This window comes from Mustelus asterias, chromosome 29 (assembly GCF_964213995.1).
Source record: "Mustelus asterias chromosome 29, sMusAst1.hap1.1, whole genome shotgun sequence".
Classification (NCBI taxonomy): domain Eukaryota; kingdom Metazoa; phylum Chordata; class Chondrichthyes; order Carcharhiniformes; family Triakidae; genus Mustelus; species Mustelus asterias.
In genome coordinates, this window is record NC_135829.1 from 23,801,424 (window position 1) to 23,809,635 (window position 8,212).

Here is an 8,212-nt window from a genome sequence, read left to right on the forward strand (position 1 = left end):
CTTCATTCCTGGGATCATTCTTCTCAACCTCCTCTGGACCTCTTCCACCGCCCCCCTCCCCGCGCCCCCCTCACCAAGACCAGCACATCCTTCCTTAGGTATGGGGCCCAAAATTGCTCACAATATTCCAGATGGGGTCTGACCAGAGCCATATACAGCTTCAGCAGTACATCCCTGCTCTTGTATTCTCGCCCTCTAGAATGAATGCTAACGTTGAATTTGCCTTTCTAACTGCCAACTGAACCTGCACATTAACCTTAAGAGCGTCCTGAACCAAGACTCCCAAATTCCTTTGTGCTTCAGATTTTTTTTTTTTTAATACTTTTCCAATTCAATCAAATCAAATCCAATTCAGAGTCTCAACAAGTTGAGACATTTCCGATCCAGGCTGACAAGACAGGGCGGGAGACCAAAACCACCCTGTCCTGGGCCTGATTTACATGAGTCAAGCTGATTGGAGAAGGGGGAGGATCCTCCTCCAAGACTTGAGCTCATTTGCATCTTAGCCAAAAGGCCGAGATGCCGCTTTTAAAAATTGCTTCATATGAAACACATGAAGCCTCAGTGTAACCTAATGACCTCAACCAAGTGCAGGCGATCCATACTACACTTGATCTTAGCCAAAAGGCCGAGAAGCGATGAGAAGCCTTTGTGCTTCAGATGTCCGAAGCCTTTCCCCATTTATGAAATAGTCTACGCCTCTATTCTTCCTACCAAAGTGCATAACCTCACACTTTCCCACATTGTATTCCATCTGCCACTTCTTTGCCCACTCTCCTAGCCTGTCCAAGTCATTCTGAGGCCTCTCCACTTCCTTAACACTACCTGTCCCTCTACATATCTTTGTATCATCCACAAATTTAGCGACCATGCCCTCAGTTCCATCTTCCAGATTATTAATATGTAAAGTGAAAAGTTGTGGTCCCAGCACTGACCCCTGAGGCACACCACTAGTCACCGGCTGCCATCCTGAAAAGGACCCCCTTATCCCCACGCTCTGCCTTCTGTCTGTCAGCCAATCTTCTACCATGCCAATACTTTGCCTCTAACACCATTGGCTCTTCGTTTATTTAGCAGCCTCCTGTAAGGCACCTGGTCAAAGGCTTTCTGGAAATCCAAATAAATCACATTCACTGACTCTCCTTTGTCTAAATTCTTCATGACCTCCTCAAAGAACTCTAACAGATTTGTCAGACATGACCTCCCTTTGACAAATCCGTGCTGATTTATCCCTATTTTACCATGCAATTTCATCCTTAATATTGGACTCCAAGATCTTACCCACAACCGAGGTCAGGCTAACCGGCCTATAATTTCCAAACCTCTGCCTCCCTCCCTTCTTAAACAGGGGTATTACATTAGCCTTTTTCCTGTCCTCTGGGACCTTCCCTGACTCCAGTGATTCATGAAAGATCATCACCAAGGCCTCCACAATCTCCTCAGCTATGTCCTTCAGATCCCTGGCGTGCAGTCCATCCGGTCTGGGTGATTTATCCACCTTCAGACCTTTCAGCTTCCCTAGCACCTTCTCCTTAGTGATGGCCACTACACTCACCTCTGCCCCCTGACTCTCTTGAAGTTCTGGCATGTTACTGGTGTCTTCCACTGTGAAGACTGATACAAAGCACCCATACAGTTCTTCTGCCGTTTCTTTGTCCCTCATTACTACATCTCCAGCCTCATTTTCCAGTGGTCCAATGTCCATTCTTGCTTCTCTCTTATCTTACTTATATCTAAAGAGAACTCTTGCTTCCTTCTTTTATATTACTCGCTAGCTTACACTCATATTTCATCTTCTTCCCCCTTATTGTTTTGTTAGTTATTCTCTGCTTGCTTTTAAAGGCTTCCCAATCCTCTGGCTTCCCACTATTCCTTGCCTCACGGTATGCTGTTTCCATTGCTTTTATGCTACCCTGACTTCCCTTGTCAGCCATGGTTGCCTTGTCCTCCCATTAACACGCTTCCTCTTCCTTGAAATGAATTTATGTTGTTCTTTCTGAATTATCCCCCAAAACTCCTGTTGTTCCACACTCTTTCCTGCGAGGCTCCCTTTCCAATCAAATCTGGCCAGCTCCTCCCTCACGGCCTTGTAGTTTCCTTTACTCAATTGTAGCACCTTTATATCCAATTCCAATCACTCCCTCTCAAACTGCAGGATGAATTCTACTATATAACTGCCCCCTAGGGGTTCCTTCACCTTACGTTCCCTGATGAAGTCTGACACAGAGATCGGTACAGAGATAGGGATGCGTGTATGGGGCTGGAGGAGGTTACAAAGATAGGGAGGGGTGTAGGGGCTGGAGGAGGTTACAAAGATAGGGAGGGGTGTAGGGGCTGGAGGAGGTTACAGAGATAGGGAGGGGAGTAGGGGCTGGAGGAGGTTACAAAGATAGGGAGGGGTGTAGGGGCTGGAGGAGGTTACAGAGATAGGGAGGGGCATAGGGGCTGGAGGAGGTTACAGAGATAGGGTGGGAATGTAGGGGCTGGAGGAGGTTACAGAGATAGGGAGAGTAGTTGGGGCTGGAGGACGTTACAGGGATAGGGAGGGGTGGAGGGGCTGGAGGAGGTTACAGAGATAGGGAGAGTAGTTGGGGCTGGAGGAGGTTACAGAGATAGGGAGGGGTGTAGGGGCTGGAGGAGGTTACAGAGATAGGGAGGGGTGTAGGGGCTGGAGGAGGTTACAGAGATAGGAAGAGGTGTAGGGGCTGGAGGAGGTTACAGAGATAGGGAGGGGCGTAGGGGCTGGAGGAGGTTACAGAGATAGGAAGAGCTGTAGGGGCTGGAGGAGGTTACAGAGATAGGGAGGGGTGTAGGGGCTGGAGGAGGTTACAGAGATAGGGAGGGGTGTAGAGGTTGGAGGAGGTTACAGAGATAGGGAGGGGTGTAGGAGCTGGAGGAGGTTACAGAGATAGGGAGGGGTGTAGGGGCTGGAGAAGGTTACAGAGATAGGGATGGGTGCAGGGGCTGGAGGAGGTTACAGAGATAGGGAGAGGTGTAGGAGCTGGAGGAGGTTACAGAGATAGGGAGGGGTGTAGGGGCTGGAGGAGGTTACAGAGATAGGGAGGGGTGTAGGAGCTGGAGGAGGTTACAGTGATAGGGAGGGGTGTAGGGGCTGGAGGAGGTTACAGAGATAGGGAGGGGTGTAGGGGCTGGAGGAGGTTACAGAGATAGGGAGAGCAGTTGGGGCTGGTGGAGGTTACAGAGATAGGGAGGGGTGTAGGGCTGGAGGAGGTTACAGAGATAGGGAGGGGTGTAGGAGCTGGAGGAGGTTACAGAGATAGGGAGGGGTGTAGGGCTGGAGGAGGTTACAGAGATAGCGAGGGGTGTATGGGGCTGGCGGAGGTTACAGAGATAGGAAGAGGTGTAGGGGCTGGAGGAGGTTACAGAGATAGGGAGGGGCGTAGGGGCTGGAGGAGGTTACAGAGATAGGAAGAGGTGTAGGGGCTGGAGGAGGATACAGAGATAGGGAGGGGTGTAGGGGCTGGAGGAGGTTACAGAGATAGGGAGGGGTGTAGAGTTTGGAGGAGGTTACAGAGATAGGGAGGGGTGCAGGGGCTGGAGGAGGTTACAGAGATAGGGAGGGGTGTAGGAGCTGGAGGAGGTTACAGAGATAGGGAGGGGTGTAGGGGCTGGAGGAGGTTACAGAGATAGGGAGGGGTGTAGGAGCTGGAGGAGGTTACAGAGATATGGAGAGTTGTTGGGGCTGAAGAAGTTTACAGAGATAGGGAGGGGTGTAGGGGCTGGAGGAGGTTACAGAGATAGGGAGAGTAGTTGGGGCTGGAGGAGATTACAGAGATAGGGAGGGGTGTAGGAGCTGGAGGAGGTTACAGAGATAGGGAGGGGTGTAGGGGCTGGAGGAGGTTACAGAGATAGGGAGGGGCGTAGGAGCTGGAGGAGGTTACAGAGATAGGGAGGGATGTAGGGGCTGGAGGAGGTTACAGAGATAGGGAGGGAATGTAGGGGCTGGAGCAGGTTACAGAGATAGGGAGGGGTGTAGGAGCTGGAGGAGGTGACAGAGATAGGGAGGGGTGTAGGGGCTGGAGGACGTTACAGAGATAGGGAGGGGTGTAGGAGCTGGAGGAGGTTACAGAGATAGGGAGGGGAGTAGGGGCTGGAGGAGGTTACAGAGATAGGGAGGGGTGTAGGAGCTGGAGGAGGTTACAGAGATTGGGAGGGGTGTAGGAGCTGGAGGAGGTTACAGAGATAGGGATGGGTGCAGGGGCTTGAGGAGGTTACAGAGATAGGGAGGGGTGTAGGGGCTGGAGGAGGTTACAGAGATAGGGAGGGGCGTAGGGGCTGGAGGAGGTTACAGAGATAGGGTGGGAATGTCGGGGCTGGAGGAGGTTACAGAGATAGGGAGAGTAGTTGGGGCTGGAGGAGGTTACAGGGATAGGAAGGGGTGTAGGGGGTGGAGGAAGTTACAGAGATAGGGAGAGTAGTTGGGGCTGGAGGAGGTTACAGGGATAGGGAGGGGTGTAGGAGCTGGAGGAGGTTACAGAGATAGGGAGGGGTGTAGGGGCTGGAGGAGGTTACAGAGATAGGGAGGGGTGTAGGAGCTGGAGGAGGTTACAGAGATAGGGAGGGGTGTAGGGCCTAGAGGAGGTTACAGAGATAGGGAGGGGTGTAGGGGCTGGAGGAGGTTACAGAGATAGGAAGAGGTATAGGGGCTGGAGGAGGTTACAGAGATAGGGAGGGGCGTAGGGACTGGAGGAGGTTACAGAGATAGGAAGAGCTGTAGGGGCTGGAGGAGGTTACAGAGATAGGGAGGGGTGTAGGGGCTGGAGGAGGTTACAGAGATAGGGAGGGGTGTAGAGGTTGGAGGAGGTTGCAGAGATAGGGAGGGGTGTAGGAGCTGGAGGCGGTTACAGAGATAGGGAGGGGTGTAGGGGCTGGAGAAGGTTACAGAGATAGGGATGGGTGCAGGGGCTGGAGGAGGTTACAGAGATAGGGAGGGGTGTAGGAGCTGGAGGAGGTTACAGAGATAGGGAGGGGTGTAGGGGCTGGAGGAGGTTACAGAGATAGGGAGGGGTGTAGGAGCTGGAGGAGGTTACAGAGATAGGGAGGGGTGTAGGGGCTGGTGGAGGTTACAGAGATAGGGAGGGGTGTAGGGACTGGAGGAGGTTACAGAGATAGGGAGAGTAGTTGGGGCTGGTGGAGGTTACAGAGATAGGGAGGGGTGTAGGATCTGGAGGAGGTTACAGAGATAGCGAGGGGTGTATGGGGCTGGCGGAGGTTACAGAGATAGGAAGAGGTGTAGGGGCTAGAGGAGGTTACAGAGATAGGGAGGGGCGTAGGGGCTGGAGGAGGTTACAGAGATAGGAAGAGGTGTAGGGGCTGGAGGAGGTTACAGAGATAGGGAGGTGTGTAGGGGCTGGAGGAAGTTACAGAGATAGGGAGGGGTGTAGAGGTTGGAGGAGGTTACAGAGATAGGGAGGGGTGCAGGGGCTGGAGGAGGTTACAGAGATAGGGAGGTGTGTAGGAGCTGGAGGAGGTTACAGAGATAGGGAGGGGTGTAGGAGATGGAGGAGGTTACAGAGATAGGGAGGGGTGTAGGAGCTGGAGGAGGTTACAGAGATAGGGAGGGGTGTAGGGGCTGGAGGAGGTTACAGAGATAGGGAGGGGTGTAGGAGCTGGAGGAGGTTACAGAGATAGGGAGGGGAGTAGGGGCTGGAGGAGGTTACAGAGATAGGGAGGGGTGTAGAAGCTGGAGGAGGTTACAGAGATATGGAGAGTTGTTGGGGCTGGAGGAGGTTACCGAGATAGGGAGGGGTGTAGGGGCTGGAGGAGGTTACAGAGATAGGGAGAGTAGTTGGGGCTGGAGGAGATTACAGAGATAGGGAGGGGTGTAGGAGCTGGAGGAGGTTACAGAGATAGGGAGGGGTGTAGGGGCTGGAGGACGTTACAGAGATAGGGAGGGGTGCAGGGGCTGGAGGAGGTTACAGAGATAGGGAGAGTAGTTGGGGCTGGAGGAGATTACAGAGATAGGGAGGGGTGTAGGGGCTGGAGGAGGTTACAGAGATAGTGAGGGAATGTAGGGGCTGGAGGAGGTTACAGAGATAGGGAGGAGTGTAGGAGCTGGAGGTGGTTACAGAGATAGGGAGGGGTGTAGGGGCTGGAGGAGGTTACAGAGATAGGGAGGGGTGTAGGAGCCGAGGAGGTTACAGAGATAGGGAGGGGTGTAGGGGCTGGAGGAGGTTACAGAGATAGGGAGGGGTGTAGGAGCTGGAGGAAGTTACAGAGATAGGGAGGGGTGTAGGAGCTGGAGGAGGTTACAGAGATTGGGAGGGGTGTAGGAGCTGGAGGAGGTTACAGAGGTAGGGACGGGCGTAGGGGCTGGAGGAGGTTACAGACATTGGGAGGGGTGTAGGAGCTGGAGGAGGTTACAGAGGTAGGGAGGGGTGTAGGAGCTGGAGGAGGTTACAGAGATAGGGAGGGGTGTAGGAGCTGGAGGAGGTTACAGAGATTGGGAGGGGTGTAGGAGCTGGAGGAGGTTACAGAGATAGGGAGGGGATTAGGAACTGGAGGAGGTTACAGAGGTAGGGACGGGCGTAGGGGCTGGAGGAGGTTACAGAGATTGGGAGGGAATATCAGGGCTGGAGGAGGTTACAGAGATAGGGAGAGTATTTGGGGCTGGAGGAGACTACAGAGATAGGGAGGGGTGTAGGGGCTGGAGGACGTTACAGAGATAGGGAGGGGTGTAGGAGCTGGAGGAGGTTACAGAGATAGGGAGGGGTGTAGGAGCTGGAGGAGGTTACAGAGATAGGGAGGGGCGTAGGGGCTGGAGGAAGTTACAGAGATAGGGTGGGAATGTAGGGGCTGGAGGAGGTTACAAAGATAGGGAGAGTAGTTGGGGCTGGAGGAGGTTACAGGGATAGGGAGGGGTGTAGGGGCTGGAGGAGGTTACAGAGATAGGGAGGGGCGTAGGAGCTGGAGGAGGTTACAGAGATAGGGAGGGGTGTAGGGGCTGGAGGAGGTTACAGAGATAGGGAGGGGTGTAGAGTTTGGAGGAGGTTACAGAGATTTGGAGGGGTGCAGGGGCTGGAGGAGGTTACAGTGATAGGGAGGGGTGTAGGAGCTGGAGGAGGTTACAGAGATAGGGAGGGGTGTAGGGGCTGGAGGAGGTTACAGAGATAGGGAGGGGTGTAGGAGCTGGAGGAGGTTACAGAGATATGGAGAGTTGTTGGGGCTGAAGGAGGTTACAGAGATAGGGAGGGGTGTAGGGGCTGGAGGAGGTTACAGAGATAGGGAGAGTAGTTGGGGCTGGAGGAGATTACAGAGATAGGGAGGGGTGTAGGGGCTGGAGGAGGTTACAGAGATAGGGAGGGCCGTAGGAGCTGGAGGAGGTTACAGAGATAGGGAGGGATGTAGGGGCTGGAGGAGGTTACAGAGATAGGGAGGGAATGTAGGGGCTGGAGGAGGTTACAGAGATAGGGAGGGGTGTAGGAGCTGGAGGAGGTTACAGAGATAGGGAGGGGCGTAGGGGCTGGAGGAGGTTACAGAGATAGGGAGGGGTGTAGGGGCTGGAGGACGTTACAGAGATAGAGAGGGGTGTAGGAGCTGGAGGAGGTTACAGAGATAGGGAGGGGTGTAGGGGCTGGAGGAGGTTACAGAGATAGGGAGGGGTGTAGGAGCTGGAGGAGGTTACAGAGATAGGGAGGGGAGTAGGGGCTGGAGGAGGTTACAGAGATAGGGAGGGGTGTAGGAGCTGGAGGAGGTTACAGAGATTGGGAGGGGTGTAGGAGCTGGAGGAGGTTACAGAGATAGGGAGGGGCGTAGCGGCTGGAGGAGGTTACAGAGATAGGGAGGGGTGTAGGAGCTGGAGGAGGTTACAGAGATAGGGAGGGGCGTAGGGGCTGGAGGAGGTTACAGAGATAGGGTGGGAATGTAGGGGCTGGAGGAGGTTACAGAGATAGGGAGAGTAGTTGGGGCTGGAGGAGGTTACAGGGATAGGAAGGGGTGTAGGGGCTGGAGGAAGTTACAGAGATAGGGAGAGTAGTTGGGGCTGGAGGAGGTTACAGGGATAGGGAGGGGTGTAGGAGCTGGAGGGGGTTACAGAGATAGGGAGGGGTGTAGGGGCTGGAGGAGGTTACAGAGATAGGGAGGGGTGTAGGAGCTGGAGGAGGTTACAGAGAAAGGGAGGGGTGTAGGGCCTGGAGGAGGTTACAGAGATAGGGAGGGGTGTAGGGGCTGGAGGAGGTTACAGAGATAGGAA

The 8,212-nt window shown here is 54.1% G+C and overlaps 1 pseudogene; it reads right to left on the bottom strand.

The window, feature by feature from the left end:
• Positions 1-431: 431 nt before the first annotated feature.
• On the bottom strand, positions 432-640 carry LOC144480612 (U2 spliceosomal RNA; annotated as a pseudogene).
• Between the last annotated feature and the right edge of the window lie 7,572 nt (positions 641-8,212).